Source organism: Haliaeetus leucocephalus, unplaced genomic scaffold (assembly GCF_000737465.1).
Source record: "Haliaeetus leucocephalus isolate CR32 unplaced genomic scaffold, Haliaeetus_leucocephalus-4.0 Scaffold808, whole genome shotgun sequence".
In the NCBI taxonomy this organism is placed as follows: Eukaryota; Metazoa; Chordata; class Aves; order Accipitriformes; family Accipitridae; genus Haliaeetus; species Haliaeetus leucocephalus.
The window spans coordinates 955,609-973,917 of NW_010973244.1; the positions used below are offsets into that span (position 1 = coordinate 955,609).

At 37.2% G+C, this 18,309-nt stretch overlaps 1 protein-coding gene across 1 annotated transcript in view; it reads left to right on the forward strand.

Moving 5' to 3' along the window:
- Positions 1-18,309, forward strand: part of POU6F2 (POU class 6 homeobox 2) — a 255,820-nt gene that overhangs the window by 198,107 nt on the left and 39,404 nt on the right. The window lies entirely within an intron of this gene.

Here is an 18,309-nt window from a genome sequence, read left to right on the forward strand (position 1 = left end):
TGAATTCTAATGGCAGGCTGATCTTGGGACAAAAATGAGTTCCGTTTGTATGACAGCAATTTAAAAGTGCACATATTGAAGATAAATAAATATTGACTTGCCAGACAAGGTAAGAAATGGAAAGTCTGAGAACTGGGAGGAAGTTAAGAGCTGTTAGAAAGTGTTTTCAAGCCAGAAAGGGCTTAGGGTTTGCTTTATTTTAATTCAGCCTTTTGAAAAGATCACAATAGCGCAGTAATATGGTATTTTAAAAGTCCAGCAACCCTGTGATTCTGAACAAACATACCAGCTGTCTTCTTCCACTTATATATACCTAATAACAGACAACTATATTAAAGTGCTACTGTACTATTAAGACTACACTTTTTTGCAGATTGTAGCATTTCTGTATTACTTCATTTCTAAAAAGGTATTAAAGGTTTTAAGTAAAGGACACAAATTGTAATGAAGTATCTGGGATGAATTTGACTGGGTGGCTTACTCATTTGTTGATTAAAGAAGTTAAGTAATTTGCAATGAATCTGCCAGTCTATAATGCAATTCGGGAGAAACTTTTGCTTTAAAGAAAATTTTCCAAACAGAAACTTATGGTTTGTCTAAGAGAGAGATTGTGCATTATCTGCATTTGTGAGCTGTTTATTTGTTGCAAACTATTTCAGTTTCAGTCTTAATATGACGCAGAAAGATATGCATCTGAACCCATACATATATAAATAATTCCATTGATGCAGCATGCTTAAGTACCTTTCAGATTGTGGCCACTGTCATTCTTTATTGCATTTAGTAGGACTAAAATTAACACAACTACTTGTTTCACATAAAGTCACTGCAACAAATCTGTCAGTGTAACTTATGACGGGACCTGGTAACTGAGCAATTTGAATGTCATTATTCTAAATGCTACAAATTGCACGTACAGTGATATCCACAGTGCTTATGTGGATGTTAGGCCCTGGTAAACATGTATTGAAATGATGCAGCTTGGATGATATGTGAATCTAATGTTTAGTTTCTACTCTTACTGTGAAGAGCAGGTTTTTTCCTGTTAATTTTCTATCACCATGTTATTTAATTGGGATGGGGTGACATTTTTTGTTTTGGCCCATTAAAAAATAAAAGACAACCCTTTATAGGAGTGTCGTCGTCCCCTTTTTTAGCGTAACACATAAACAAAGATGCATCCTGAGCTTCACTATCACCATCCAAGTCCCAGGAAAAAAAAATGCTGACCTTGTTATATTTACTGGGTGGGTGCAGAATTGTTCCATCACTACCCCGAGGGTTGAACGATGGAGCTTGTCAAAGTGAGGCCTTATCTAATGAATCATCTTATCGCAGGTGCACACCACACATATTAAAGGAGGATTGTATGAACAATGTGCCCTCTACAATAACCTTTCAATGTCTACTTTAACCCTTGTTTCAATCCCTTTTCATCAAAGGATCATTTTATGCAGCCAGCTTTAAATGGAGGCTCTCAAAAGCCTATTAAGATTTCTGGAGGGATGGGGTATTGGTTTGGAAGAAAAGTTGGTTATAATACCTATAACTCATAGTCAGATCAGCTCTAACCTAGAGGCCTGCTTGTTTCTATCTGTGCTCCAGAAATGGTTCACAATCACCACTCACATGAGGCACTTGGCACCAAAGATGTTCATTGTAAGAGCTGAAGATATAAACCCAGACTAGTTTTTTCGATAGTTTTCCCTTTACGTGTTCTCCACAGAAAACATAAGTGAAGTGTGGCCATTCATTGTATGTTTAAAAAAAATACTACTGTGAAGATATCACTGAATGAAACTATAGATTCCCTCAGGCTGAGTCTTGTTTATCCCACACATAATGTAAAGTCCAATAATTCCACAGGTTGCAGAGAAAGAGAAGAGAAAGGAAGAATCTTCCCTATTGTTGGGTAAAATTACAGAATCTATCTGTCTGCCTAGCTCTTTTAAATAAGAGCTGTCTTTTTATTACTTGTTTTTACAAATGTTCCTTGGTTTATAATCAGTACTGCAGACCTCGCCACAATATACAGAAATACTGATAATAAGTGTGTAATATAACACCCATTTTTATAATATTCAGCATAAACCCATATTTCTTAAAGCACACTTCTGAAGCTATCTGTCTACAAAACAGGACTATTCAGTGTAATTAAACTACATTCCAGAAATTAAATTACATTCCCTGCAAATTAATAAAATTATACCAACTAAGCAAGAAAAGTGAAGAGTAATTTGGGATACTCCATTTCTGAATGATCTGCTTGGACTCATTAAGGAGCCAGGTTTCCATCATATGTTAAGAATCTGCCCTTTGAAAATTGTCCCTTGCAAAGAATCACAAGTGTGACACCCAAAATTCACTCCTGCAAGTATAAGGCTAGATGATTTACCAGACTGTTTGTATGTGCAATCTTTGTAATTATACGCTGCTTCTGTTACAGAAATTATGGGCTTGTAAATGTCCATCTGTCTAGCTAAATATATGGTGATCAGTAATCCCTGGAGACATTAAGCTATAGGTCAAATCCAAGATGCTATGGCAAATTTAGGGAAATGATCTTTTAAATGACATATGGCATGGCCTTAATTCCCAATAATCTAGGAGTTTTCACAATCAGAGTAACAAAATTATATATATTATTATATAATATATATGCTATAATTTATATAGCATATTTGTTATTGATTTATTGAATTCACAATTATGGTATGATAATTTTTTTTTTTTTTTGCTTTCGATGGCAATATGAACTGTAATACCAGAGCTCTCCAAGACCACTGTAGCAAAGAGATCTAACCCATTGGAATAATATGATCAGATCACCTGATTAATTTGATACAGTACAGGTAGAGGACTCTAAATCAAGTTTTCATTTTCAGAGGCATATTATGAAGAGCTATTGGCCCATGTAACACTGCTTACATTCTGTTTGCCCTCAGCACTTTCCAGGAAGCGCTTGCAGGACTGGGGTTTTATATCTTAAATTTAAAGGCCAGGGTAGCAGAATTGCTAGATTCCACGCTGTCAATAGATACAGTGATTTCAAAGAGAAGCTGTCTACCCACTTGGCTTCAGCCTGCCCTTGCAGTAGGATCCTAGTACCATTGCTGCACTTGGATTCTTCAGAGATGTAACAACGAGACATTTCTCTTTTTCGCTCTGTTATTGCAAATGAAAGAAAATATTAGGCGTTTTGAGTGGGGTTTACTATGTCTATTAAGTACATGAAATGTGTATTTTGGCTGTTTTCTTGGTCTTTGTAAGGAGATGAATGGCAGAAATATGGAAGCAAGGTTGATGCTTTTGGTTTCCATAAATACTTCCTGCAAGCCAGCTTCCTACTTGGTGAAAACATAGTGCTTCATTGTCGTCAGTTGCATTTGTGTAAGTCCCTTGACTTCAACAGGATCAAATACATTTTAACTAAGGGTACTGACTAAGTTTAGTTTCTTTCTTGGAAGGATGGGAGTTGTCTAATAGGAGAAATATGCATCCTAATTCAGCAATTGCAAAATAAAATTTTACCATAAAGAGTAAAAATGTAGCATGATAAGAGTTGGCATTATGAACTGTCTTGTGGTTAGAGAGGGCAATACATCCTATTTCCTGGTAGGTTAATAGAAAAACCTAAGTAAGCATGGTGTAATTGTACAGTACATACTTTAATTGAACAGTGAATTTAATTGGGATGGCATCAGTACAATCTAAGAATGCCCTTGGAGGAACTCAGGCTTCATAGTGCCCATGACTTGCTCTTTAGATGTGAAAACCTTCTGTATATGAAAAACCTTGAGCACAGCTCCACCCTGGCAATTAACAAGAAATAACTAATTTTTGAGAGTTGTAGTCCACAAGTAGCTCAGGAAACTAAATAGAGAGAGAGGCATTGTTGATCCAATTAGATAATAGGAGTACTTTGGTTCTCATTATTCTGATGAGAGGGTACACATTTGCTCTTTGAGCTTCTTGATGGTAAATGGTGCTAATGAGGCCTGATGGATTCCCTGCTCCTAACAAGCCTCTCAGCAGTGCGAGTGATTACAATGGAGATAGATTTGATGGGATGCGCTCCCTTTTGTAGTGTCTCAGCTGCTGACACTCTGCGACATAATCAGGTCACAGAGCCGGTCACAGCCATCAGCAAAAGCCATAGCTCTATGCCTCATTATTAAAGTGCATTATTCAGTTCCAGGCCTTCACAATACTGCCAAGGGCCTTTTTTTCTTCTTTTTTTGTTAAGCATCAGTTCTCAAATACAAGAGTTAATAAAATCATCAGCTAAAGAACTAGTAAATTAAAGAAATGGAAATAAAGCACTCCCTTTCAAATTCGTTGAAGGATCACAATTAAATAAGGAGGGAATTTCTCATCACCACACACTGTACAGTACAATGTAATATGTCATGTGCAATAACAACAGGGAATAAGATTTTTAAAAATAACGTTGTCCTCATTGTGGACTGGCTTGGAAAGTACTAAAGTATTGTTCCAAAGGAAATTTCCGTCTTCCCAAATATTACATGTGTACATGTAGGTACTATTATTTTCACCATTTTTTGTAACTACTTTTTCTGAAGTAGTAAGAATTACTTGCAAACTGAGTTTATAATTCTAAGCATGGCATGTCTTGTCTTAGTTAAAGTGGCTGAGGCCACAATCTGGAAAATATATGATAGGCCACAATGCTAGGACCGCTCTGTTCCCATTGCCTTCTTTTGGAGGGTGTGCTAATTACAAAATGGTGTGGAAAAAGGTGACTGTAGCATTTTCTTTCTGTTCTGATGATGTTCAGTTGGGGCTACCTCCCCTCCAAAAGAAAATACACTTTTAAAATCTAAGGTAGGTTTTAATGCAGTTTAGTTAAACAGGTGAGAAAAAAAAAATTAGTGGAGAGCCTGATTTTATTATTTATTTATTTATTTATAAACTTTTTGTTTCAGTTTCATTTTAGCTGACTATAAGCAGGTTTCAGCTAAATAGAAATAAGATATTCTAATACAGAAATATATACCTTTACAGGGATTTGCACTGTTTCTGTTAAATCACTGAAGTACATATTCAGTGACAATAGTATCATTTTGTGTATCGACACAACCAAAGGGAATAATACATTGGGGTTTTTTGCTATTGCTCTTGTTCAACTCTACAGTTGTTCTTCCTTTTTCTTGCTGGTAGAGTATGCTATGATGAGCAAATGAGTATGTATATGCAAAGTTGCTTGTAAAACTTTCAGTTCTCTTGAACCACAGATGCAAGACTCTCTTGACAGCTACAGGTCAAAGTACAAAGTTAGCATTATCAAATTAGCAGTCATCTCCAAGAAGATACATAGAGACTGGCAGGTGACCTAGTTTGTTTTTTTTTTTTTACACTAACCAGTAAAATTGGCAGCTATCAGTGGGAATGCAGTAAGCCTCCTCATGGAACTTAAAAGGAGGATGTTGGCCATTGGTTTGTTGGGGGTTTTTTCTTTTTTTTAACTCTCCCAGAAGTTCTAGGAGGCCCAAAGCCATGTAATGTGTAACACTCCTCAAAGTCCTTCTGAATATGTGCAATTCATACTGTTCTCCATTAGCCTTTTCTCTTAACAATTGTTATTGTTGCCACATCTGTTTTGGCTATGCAGCTCTAATACATGCTAACCACTAAAGTTTTAGCCCTCACAACACCTAATAGTGTTCACAAAAATCTAAACAATAGTTGTTTAAATAGTGACTGCTAACAATGTCTTCCCAGGGCTAAGATTGACAGAAATCTGAGTTGGTGGTATCAGAATTGTATATATTAAGGAAATTTCATTACAAGCCTGAGATAATAAAAAGAGGCACATTTTGAGGGAGAGGCTAGAGGGAGGGATTGTAACACTCAAATAATACTAGCATTTAAGAACATTTCTTGGAAAACCCTTTGCCAGGAGAGTCTGTTTTGACAGACCTTCATATTAATATGTTGAATTTCTGCTGGGTGGAGTCTGACTCTCTGTTTTCCCCCTCAAAGTTTCACTGGGCTGAATACATGTAGTTCTGCTGTTTGCAGGAAGAAAAAGGCACATACTATGAGAAAAGATCAGTTGTAAGGGAAGATTTTTTTTACCATTGGTTTCCTCTCCCCACAGCTAAACATTGGGAATGCTGTTTGTTTAATTACCTCCCATGTGAATTTGAATCAAAAGACAAATAATTCTTTTAACTTACTTTTGCTGACTGTGTCTTTATTTTATTGCACTATTTATCTAACCTCAATTTTAGCCATGGTGGCGTAAATATAAAAATGTATGGACCAAACTCACAGGTCATGCAAATTGGTGGTTTCATTGAAATGGACAGGGGCAGAGAGTGAGGCCAATTATACCAAACCTAGAGCCAGCTAGTCTCTTTTGCCTATTTTAGGCAGTGAACACTGATAAATTTTCAATATCCACAGCTGTGAAATCCATATTGACATTTTTTTAAATGGTGAAATTTAGAACAGTTACCATCTGCAACATAGAAAAGTGACATTCGATTAGCCCCTTGTAACAACAAGAAGTTCAGAACCTCTGCGGTGCCACCACATTTAACGGAGGGAATCTAACCTTTTCACAGGATAAAAAAAAGGGCAGGGTAAAAAAGATTCAGAAATTTATTACCCAAAGAACCAACCATAGCAAAAATGTTGCAAAAACGCAGTATGAGCAACTCACGGCCTGCTTGGACAAAGAGGCCAGCTTTGAAGTAGAAGCACCACCTCTTTCCTCCAAAACTCCAAGAAAATGAGTACTAGGAAGGAGTAGTTCAGACTAGCTGATAAGCTGCAGTCAAAATTCTAATGCAGGAGACTCTGGTATTCCCAAAAAACTGCCAAGATGAGCTAGTGTGTTAAATAATATTTGTTACAAATAGCAACTGCAAAGAGAACACCATTATTTAAGAAGAGTACAGAACTTTTCCTTACTGGAAAACACATATTGGAGCAGTACTGGATCACAACTGAAGTCTCCAAATAGATTTTCCAAGGAAAGGAAAATTGTGTATTGAAATTTCTGTCAGCTTGAAAATGTTCAGCATCTATCTAGAAAGGCCACTGAAATTTCTTTCATCTAGCTTGCAACAAATCTTATTTTGAGTACTAAACTTCACACTTCAGATTTGTAGCCCCTTGCCTGGATCTCTGCCCAAGGTACTGTATCTTGGATGTAGATTTTTTCAGAGGTGCCCAAGTCTTATTTTTAAAAGCAACTTATATACCTGTAAGAGCCTGAGGTTCCTTCAATCAGTGTTACAGTCTTAGTGCTTGAAGGCATGTCTGTGCACTGTAATGGAGCGTTGCAAGCAAACTCCAAGAGACAGTACATTTATATGTCTCAGTGCCATACTAGCACAGATCCCAGAAGCCCAAACCTTTGGTAGTATGGTGTTATGGCTGGACTAATTAATTCTGCTTCTCAACAAGGTGACATAGGATCTAGCTCATTAGTTACTAGCTCTGGGCTCTTTGTAGCATGCTGTATTATGTGGAGTAAGTATACTTTGAAGAGAGCCTTAAAAGCCTGAAGCATTTAGGTACTTTTGAAAATGTTATTCACTAATCTAAATTAATTCTTTCAAGTCAGAAATACAAGACATACCTGTCCTTTTGTCATTGCCTTCTTAATTACTTTTGCATGGAGGAGAAAACCAAACTAACTACTAGTTCAGCTTAACTACCATTTTCATGAAAGCTAACTGGTCACTAAAAGGAGCACCTACCACTCCTATAATCTGTTCATTTTAGCATCATGAGGTGGTTATAAGCATGGCAAATTTTCATTGTTATCACCAGTGACATACATCACAGTCAATGAAATGTTTCTGCTCTATGGAGATTCTTACACTGCTTTCCTTATCATCATATCTTATCACCTTCCAGTAACGCATTAAGAAACATGACTACTGACTGTCACAAATTGGTCTTCCTCCCAGGAGGAGCTTGTAGAATAGTCGCATGTTTGATAACGGCATTTCTTTCATTTTGTCTGTCTTTGTTAGGAATTTGTTTGTTTCACTTTCCTTTTAAAGTTTTGCTTTCATTCAGATTTAAAAATCTTTATGAAGGGTTTTCTTAGAGATGCATATTGCTTATATTTGCATTAAAGAAGGGCAGATAACAGAAATGTACTTAGCTTTTGCAGCATAATGTAGTGAAGCCAGAGGTGATAAAACCAGGAGTGTTCCTCAGCTACTGTTGGAATTCATTCCAAGTCCTTGACCTTCCCCTGAAAACAAACTGCTGTACACAGAGAAGGTTTGACCATTATTATCCTGGAAGACTGAATCTGGTAATTACAGATTTCATCCAGGAGCATTAGGTGGCCATTTAGATTCCTGGGGACCAGATGACAGAGGAACTTGAAGGCAAAGGCTGAAGTTTTCCTAAGTTCACTGAAAATTCTTTAAGATGACATGAACAAAGCAGTGGACAGAGTTGATGTGTGTAGATGGTGCCAAGAAATGTGCTTTCTATATCACTGATGTTTCCCAAACAGTGTGTCATGCTCATGAATATTGCATCACTGCATGCCTTCAGGAGTTGACGAAGTTGAGAACAATATGAGGCCACATCATTGTCCAACCAGCGATGATGGCAAGCCCGCTGTATGAGATTCACATTAGAGTGGAATCCAGGACTATTCAGAGCTTCTTAGGAGGGAACACTCTGCATGTTGAAGTACAGGAAGGCTGTAGGAAAGCAGAGGAAATAGTGGACCAAATCTGAGAATTTGTTTGAATTATCTTTCCAGATGTGCCTCATCATTTCTGAAAGAAAAAAAAAAAAAACACAAAACCAACCAGATTGTAGTTCTTTGTGTAATATGGTGCTTAGTTTTATTTAGATTTTATCTAATTTATCCTGTATATATCAAATGCTTTTTCCCGGTGTCAGAATTTTACTTTCTTCTCAACTGGCACTGATAACAGAAAAAAGAAAACCAAGAAGGGCTATTTGGGCAAAGGGGAAGAAAGCCAGATCACTTGGAAGTTAATGTAAAATGCTAGATATTTAAGGTCCTTGACTCACTGGTAAAACATGGCTGCAGTTTTGGGAAGGTTTGGAATTTCTTAGAAGTCATAAGTCTTCATGCATAAATGAAGGCCATTGGCTTTCTTGTTGGGCTGCAGTCTTGACATCTGTATGTGAATGTCTTAGAGATACAGGTGAGGAGAGGAAATTCGGGGTCCCATGTTTGCAGTGCAGTCAATATTTGTTTCAAAACCTGAAAGGATGAGGAGTCCAGATATTTTAGCAATATCTTGTGAAGAATTTGAAAATGAAAAAAATATGTCTTCCCTGAGCAGTGTTCACATAAAGAGGAGGAGAAAATTGCAGTACTCTAATTGACTCATTTGATAGTAAGCCAACAACTGACTTGTATTCATGCAGCGTTCATAGTGATAACCAGCCAGATGCAGACCCATAGGCTTCTGCGTGCAGACCCACAAGCTTCCAAGTAGCCCAGTGAACAGGAGTTGTCCTGTAAGAGGAAGGATTCTCTGTCTTCTGGTTTGAATCTAGAGTACTGCAAAGAATTGTGCGATGTCTTTTCCTATGCATTGATCTGTGAACAGTGGCAGGGAAAGTTCAAGCAGAAGAAAATCACAGTCCTAACCATGAACGGACACTCAGTCTATCTTTCCAAAAGTATATCTCAGTTTGTCATTTTTCTTCAGATACTGACAGTGTTAGGCTTCAGTGTGTATGTATGCAAATGGCTCAGATATCAAAAAGAAAAAAAGGACTTTGAAATATCTATGCCAATGTTATTAAATATATATGATTTTTAAAGTACCTTTTTCACTTAAACTTCCTTCTTTGCACATTAATTAAATATTATCTCTAGGATAAGTTTCTCTCATAGAAGATTAATGTATTATTGTCACATAATAATGGAAGAGAACGGCAGAATCTCTTTCCTTAAGCAGAAAAAAGAATTTATTAATGTAAAGACAACACTCATAGCCCTTTAGCAATTCTGTCTCTGCTTCAGAGAGAACCTTTCTTAGTCTCCCCTCACGTCTAGCTTCATGCTAGAGATTCAAGGAAGCAATACATATATTCTGCCAGTTTAAAAATCAATCCACTTTTCAGGAGATAATTTAATATCAAGACACGATGTACCCAATATCCAAATATGCATTCATTTTAATGTTTGACGCATCAAATACTCTGACATAGCCAAGTTTCAAAATAAAGGTTTGTTTTAGAGGTTGGATATGTCATATTAGCATCCACCCAGCAGATAGAGAAATAGATCAGAGAGTGATCAGGACATCAGGGAGACAGTTTAGAGAGAGATGAGAGAGGCCAGGTACATCTTGTAATGTTAAAAAAAAAGCTAGCTAGGAAGAAAGAAATTGTATAAATAGGTCATTGCAGCCAAACTGAAAAAAGTTTAATTTTAACTTGTTAGTGATCATCTCCAGAGGCCTAATCCACTCCCTTCATTGCAGGCTGTGCATTAAGCTGAGATATGTCTTATTTGATAGCACAGATAGACAGACAGCCTCAAAGTGAAAAGACAATAACAGGCTCATGCAGTGCACTAGCTTTGAGGGGGAATTGGCACCATTTGGCATGTTAAACTTTCCCTCTTCTTTCATTCTCCATTCTTTTTATTAGCCTTAGCTTGTTGTCACCTGCCCTGGTTTTGCTCTTTCGGTTCCTTCCATAAGTGGAAGCATAAAACCATATGGAAACAAGAGTACGGATGAACAGATACCTGGTGCCAATGTTGGTGACAGACCGACAGACATCCCAAGGTATCCAATTCCCTCATTCCTGTTCTACTTCCCCTATCTCTACTATTTTAATTTCCTGCCAACAGCTCTTTGCCACATACTGTATCTGGTGTTCAGTTACTTAAACATAGGTCTTTAGTCCCATTTTAGGTATTGTACAGTACTCCATCAGGCCTCCCATGGCCAATCAAGAAAAATGCTCTTCCCTCTAAGTCTTATTGGCATATCCTGCCAAAATCCTAAACCATCTTAAATAGAGTAGATGTCTACATTTTTTTCAACTGAATTTTTCCCAACTTACATGAACAGATGCATCTGTGTACATATACACATACACACCTAAAACACAGGCTTGCCTGAACCTTCATGCTAGTCTCCTCAGGAAAGATACAAGTACCCACAGGGACCCCAAATTACAAATACTTTAATTACCTTTTCGAGTCATGCTTCTGTCTCTGGGATCTGTTGGATCTTTATTCTGATGACAAATGAAAAAAAATTAAACGTTCTCATCTTGGCATGAGAGATGCTGTGCTGCTCTGTTTTACCTCAGATCTGTCTCTACTGTAATATTAGAAGTGTGTATTCGTGACTTTACACAGGTCATAATTGTCTGCAGTCTATTAACTGGCAATTAAAACTAGGCCTGTATTTTTCTAAGGGTTCCCTTTCTCACCAAGGTATAAATATTAGTGAATGCCTGCAAAGTGGGAGTTAAAGGATACTGTGTAATAACACTCTACCTTTTCACTACTAGGAAGTACCATGTAGACTGGTACTATTGGCAGCTCTGCACAAGAGGCCAGAGTGACCTATTTAAAAAGTCAAGAAAATTGAGGTTTGTTAGGAGAACTGCATGGGAAAGGTTTCCCAATCCTTGCCCACAGGATGGCATGGTCTGCCTGTTTCTTGACATGTCTCATGTTGATGAACATCACCTCCACAGCCCCCTCCAAAGTGCTGGTAGGTGACTTCCATTTTTAGCTGTTTAAATCACATCTTCTGGGATCTGCACTATAGATCTGTTAATTTTAATCGTACAGATACTGATGTATGGGTTTTATATGTGCAGTCTCTCACTATTATTATTAGCACCTACAGTGCACGACTCTGTATGTTTCAATCTATATTTTGTCCTTCTGGATAGTCTATATTTATACCCAGGAGTATGTCTCTCATAACTCTGATACACTGAAAAGTCCCAGCCGTCACACCTACTGTTCAGGTAGAGACAGTCACCTATCTTTGCTCTCAAGTAGATATATGAATTTGAAAACAGAAGTTGTTTATGGGCATTGTTGAAAGATACTTCTTTAGCTAAAGTAGAAAGTTTAAAAATCTATGGGCACAAAGGGTAGATAAATCATAAGATCCCCATCTTTGAGTGAGAATAGCATGTAATTGGCATTAGCAAGGAATGCCACATTCTTCTCTACCACATCAGAGAATTCTTGCCACAACAGCCAAGACAAAAACCTGCCTGGAGACTGTGATTAAATATTTAATGACTGCTTAGAAAAGTTAAGGTTTCTATTTTTAAGTTTTCTTCACAAAGGTCCAAAGAGAACAAAACTACCTGATGCTCAGTTCACCAGATACAGAAAAGCAAAGGAAGCCCTGATACGATTCTCATCTATAAAGTCTAAGAGCTGATAGAAAATGTTCTGAAATTGCAGTCACAAGCTATGGTTTTTATCAGAGTATAATGGGGTGTTGGAAGGGAGTACAGGACAAAATCTAGACAAGCTTTTTGCCAGCTTCTCAATTAGGATAAGTATTTAAAATCTGAATGTTTGACTACTGACCTAGAAATATGTTAGTAATATACAGAAGCATTTGCCTGTTCAAATACCTTCATGCTTCTGTTATATACAACAATGAACAGTTAGAGCTTTGCTTACATGGAATTCCTTAACCAACAATGTATTACATCCTGTATTTCGAGGATAAAATGTCACAAGTAAGTATGCTACAACAAAAGTCTTTTTTTCTGAATACAGATAACAATGTATATGTTAAATATTACTGAGTTGAGCTCAAATTCTCATAACCTGATCCATCAGTGGAAAGGGCCCCTTCTAAAAAGCATTTACTGAGGCAAGTTGTACCCTTGGCTCCCTCTTGCCTTTTATTTCTTCTTAAAATCGTATGCAGTGAAAAGAGGGAACAAACATGAATGATGCATGCCTGATTCACTAAATCACTGTGGTCTCTGGCAACAGCACAAATGTAGAAATGTTTAAATCGGCTTCATACTACCCAACAAATGATGCAAAAGGAGCCCTCAAAGAACACAGAGTGAGGGGAGATAAATGAGCATCATGTCAAGAAGGCAATTTCTCACTGAGTTTGTACAGAACATGGAAATTTGACTTCCAAGAGAGGGTTAGGGAATCTTTCTAATAAATCTTCAGTCCACAGTCATTGCTGTGTGCTTTTTTTAAACTTACTTTTTAAGAGCTGTGTAAGTTATACCCTCCCCAGTGAAATGTGTCAAGATATTACCAGTCAAGTTGAAGTCATTTAAGTGAATCATCTCTGTCTCAGTGTTTATGTTTGTGATAGACAGGGATGGTCAAACAGGCCTCATTTTGTGTATGTATTGAACAGCTTTTCAGCCAGTGAGGTCTTCTCAAGGCCTTGTCTTATTTTAATAGTAACTTAGAAACGAAAAAAAAAGAAAAGTTGACCCTCTTCCCTGGAAGAAGCCTCTGTGATTTTTTTTTTATTATTATTTTATCCTCCTTTTCTTGTACAGTTGAGATATTCAGATGGTCAATAAAAAGGCAGCTGTTTTCCAAGTGACTTAGAGGCTGTAGGTCAATATGAGAATTTACTTTGGTCCTTAGCAGAGTCCTATGTCTCTTCAGAGTCCTGACTTCAAATTCATTTTCCCTAACTTTAACCACAAGAAAGTTAGCTTAGGCTGCATCAAATATAAGCTAGTTGCTTTGTGTTCTCTGTCATCGCTGAAAGAAATAGGCACTCTTGAAGAATAACACATCTCACTGATCTCATGCATGCATTTTAGGCTGAGTTGAATCATCTGGCAGAGTTTCCTCACTCTCTACATTGACTAGAGAGAGCTTGAATGGCGGTCTACAACTGGACTTCTAATGTTAGGTGGCTAATATTAAATTACATAAATTCCATCCTTAGAATACCACACACCAGTTATTTTTAATGGGACTTGAGTCCTTTTGATAATGTTATCCTTAAGCTCCCCATGACAGTCACAGGAGTTTTAACTCAGATCCTGGTAGCAGCTGGCCACGCAGAACTCAGCACTGGCTGACCTACCTTATTTTTAGGATAAGTCTAGAGGCAGTCTTCAATTTTTGTGAAAATTGTGCTTCTGTTTTGCTTGCTTGCTTCTTTGTTTCCCAATTAAATAGAGAAGTAGCATCCCAGAGACCAAGGTAATGGTATCTGTTTGAATTATTTAAAATGTACTTAACTTTACTGATACTTTAACTAAATGATGGATAACAATGTGAAGGGAGGGTCTTTCTGTTGCATATCTTTTCTTTCAAGTAAGATTAATTATTCCCTCTGTAGTATGTTGTTATTTAAAAACCAGTTGTGCACATATATGAAGACTTTGTGTCTCTGAGGTTCTTGTTTAAAAAAATAAACTTTGAGCCTGTAGTTGTGTTGTTGTGAGGAAGAAATCTCTCCCTTTGACAGATTACTTTTTACATTTCTCTGGGCATTTACCCTGCTGTTTTGGTTGGGACAGAAAAGTGATGCACTAAATCCTCAGACCACAGGCCAGCTTAAAAGTGTTTCCAGCACAGCTCCCACCAGCAGATGCCACAAATGTTATGAGAGAGTCTTATCACATATGAATTTCTGTCCTAAAAAATAGCGTAAGTTGCTGGTGTTCAAATAATTTTAGGTCCATATCTAAGCCAAACTGATCAATAGCCTTTTGAAGGTGGGCCACCATAATTATTGCCAGCTTTACCAAATATTATTTAAATTTGTATTTATGCCCAAATATTATGTATGCTTAGAAGGGGAGGCACATCCTCTAATTTGATTCCAAACATTCTGCTTTTGTTCAGAAGTGAAACTTAAATGTTGCTAATGGAATTCTCCTCAATTTTTACCAGCAAAGAGCATACTTTAGTCTGTATTGTGGATGGTGTCATTACTAGCCTATCAAAAAAACCCCCATAAGAATCAAAAAGCCTTTCTACCCAGGACCTGACCCACTGCACTTCAACATCCTTTGCAGGACTTGCACTGAGCATATGGGACACGAGATAACGTTTTTATTACAGTGTCACTTTAATAGCAACTCAAAGAAAGAAGTTGCCATCTCCACTTTGCACCTTTCCAGCCAGTCTTCTGCATGGGAGTTGTAGCCTCTTGTCAATTAACTCACTTTAATTGGTTTCTGTTTCTTCTCTAACTATGACCCTTTGGCCTTGCCTGCTGCACAACGCTGTTTATTCTTAAGCACTGGGTTTATATAAACTTTCTATCAAAATCATCCCTTTGGAAGGGAAGATATGTGATAAGGAGTTTCAATACTTGTGCTATCTTTCTTATCTCTTGTGGCTCACAATAGAACCTGAATCATCATAAAATTGCACCATAAGTTTGTGTTTTATATGGTGAACATCTGTAAAAGAAGGAAAAAAAGGAGCTGACAATTTTCTACCTGACTCTATCTTTAAAAAAAAAAAAACAACACACAAAGAAAAAAAAGCCAAGATTGTCATGGATAAGAGTGCAAATTGTTCACCTCTAAAAAAAAAGTGAGGCAAATTTTTTAGGTATAAACTCATCAACATAATTCTAATGAGTTATGGTCTTTGTTGTGAGAAATGAGAAATCCTGTGGTCGTACCCTAAAGAACATTAAAAAAACATTACTGACAGGAAATTGAAAAAGTAATATATGTCTGAATGAATATGACAACTTTTTTCTGATAGAGCAGATAGATAAATGTCACATACAACTTTCAAAATACATTTAATTTTGCCACCACAATGGATATTCTCTTCATAAAATATATATGAATCAGGTTTGAATCATAAAACTTCACTGTGATAAACAAATGCATATTTGATAACTTCTTTTTTTTTTTTTTTTGAGATGCTCATTTCTTTTTTGAGCTTATTTGTTGTTTACACATCTTTATGTTTTCATTTCTGAGTGAAGCAGCCTGGGTGACAAATCTTATGCACACTGAGCCTGGATGAACTTTCTTTTTAATCTGAGAAATGGGTTCCTTTCCTTTTGGGAGAAGGTTGAGGGGGAAGGTGAGGGAAGGAAGGAGAGGCTGGTAGATGTACAGGCTCTCTTAACTACCATGTTAGACATCACTGAGTTTTCTGAGCATCATTCAGGATAGGGTGATAGATGAGAAATGCATGCAAGTATTTTGAGAGCACGGGGCTGGAGGAAGATTCATGGTAGAGCACTGTCTTTTACATTTTCCCCCACTGAGCATCAACTCTCAAACTAGGGGCCAGATGGTCCATGTCCCAAGAGTTTAAAAAAAGACACCCTGTTAAAAGCTACAGAATAAATGGAAGTCTTAGGCCCTCAACAAATGCATATAGTTTGGGGGAAAGAGGTAAAGAAGGGAGTGTCCTCTTCTTTTGCATTTTTCAGGCATAGATTCACTGTGGAAGCAGAAGGACTTTATTCTGTGCCAGTGGAGCATGCCAGCATACTACCCATCCTGCCAGCATGAGTGCTTCCTCTCCCTTTTCAAAATAGGGACTACTTCAATCTTTTCTTTCTCCAGTACCTAGCACATCAGGCTTCTAGTCCTTAGCTGAGTTCTTGGAGCCTGCCCTCATGCAAGTGCTCTTGGAGACCTTATCAGCAATGAATGCAGTGGGCTCTAGAGAAGGAAATCTGTTATGTATCCAGAAGCTTGCCTCAGGAATCTAGTGTTGCATTTGAATCTGTGTTAAAAAGTGAGGTATAATTACATTTTACTACCTCATTTATCAATCTTTCAGTATAAATTCCTGCAGCATTGTGAGCAGAACTGAATTACTTTTTTTTCCATTGCTGACTTCTGATGGAAAAATGGCATTTAATCTAAATATAAAATGTGTCATTTTGACAAATTTTGTTCAGTAAAAATTTAAAGTACAGTGTCTGGATAAGATTTAAGTGTCTCATTTTTACATGTTCTGTTTGAAAATTTAGTCTTTTTTTTTCAACTTTAGAAAGGTTAAAAGGAATATGAAACATTTCAGTTTTGATCAGAATGGCTCAACCTACCCTGAACAGTTTTTTCATATTTTTATTTAATTTTAAATTTACCTTAAGTTCCATTTTAAAGTGAAAACAAAAGTTAACATAATTTCCCACTTTCTTCCCAGAACTACTCATGAGTCATCCACTTCATTTGCATGGGGCTGCTCCATTGGGCAAAATAGGTTCTGTATGAACAGGGAAAAAGGAATCCCTACCATTTTCTATCTTCAGCTGGAACTGAAGCCTGAGATAACCAGTAAAAACCAGACCTAGGCTGTGCAGGGTATACATTAGCCTGAGACCATTCATAATTTCAAAAGAACTACGGGCTGCAGCTAGACCCAAGCATCAACCTGTGCCATGTTCAAGTCCCAGGGGCCACTGCATTCAAGTCAGTAGATTTGCTTCTGATTTTTATTAGTAGAAGTCAAGTCAGAGAGAAGCCTGATAATATTATGCAAGCATAGCTCCAAACTGAAATGGAGTCCAGAGATAATTGGCATTATTATCAATGAATGAGAAGCCAAGAGATGAAATCTTCCTAGAAAGTATTACCTGGCAATCGGCAGCAGAACCATGGCAGACCATCGAGTGCAGCAGAAGCAGCGGACCATTGAGTGAAGCTCAGTGGCTCTTGTAAATGACTTCTGGGATTCCAGTTATTCAGACTGCTCCTGACTCATAAGATCTACACTGTGATATAATCCGAGACAGTTTTCTTTTCCTGATATTGGGGGCTAAACTGATAGAGCTATTGTGTATGTCAAGATCAAATATGTCTGCATACTAATGACTTCACCTGAATGAAGAGGGGGATAAAAAGGAATCCATCGTGGCCTGAGAGATTCAGTGGGGTAGAACTATGAACAATAAATATTTTTGTAGTCCTTAGTACACTCAGTGTCATAATTTGGGGATATTGTGCTATCTTAGCAATTAATAATATTTCTTTTCTGTCTAGCCTCTTCCTCAAAACTTATTGGCACTGTTCCGGTATTTTTAAGCATTCAAAAGGATCAAAGAGCTTTCATCTTTTAATGCATTTTACTGTGCTGTGCTCTGTGCAGGAAGAAATATTGATACTGTTTCAAGGGCAGTTAATATATTCAGTTCTGTCTCAGAAATGAGCACAATTCCTTGACTTATAAAATTGAAAATCTGCCATTACCCACAATTAAAATGTTCCATATAAGAATTATACTGTGGCATTTGCACTTCACTCATCCTCTTCTGCTGTAATTCACATACACCAGGGAATCTTCTCCACTATTGCTCCAAGATTTAATAAGAAGGGCTTTATGGAGGGTTCATATTACTGAGA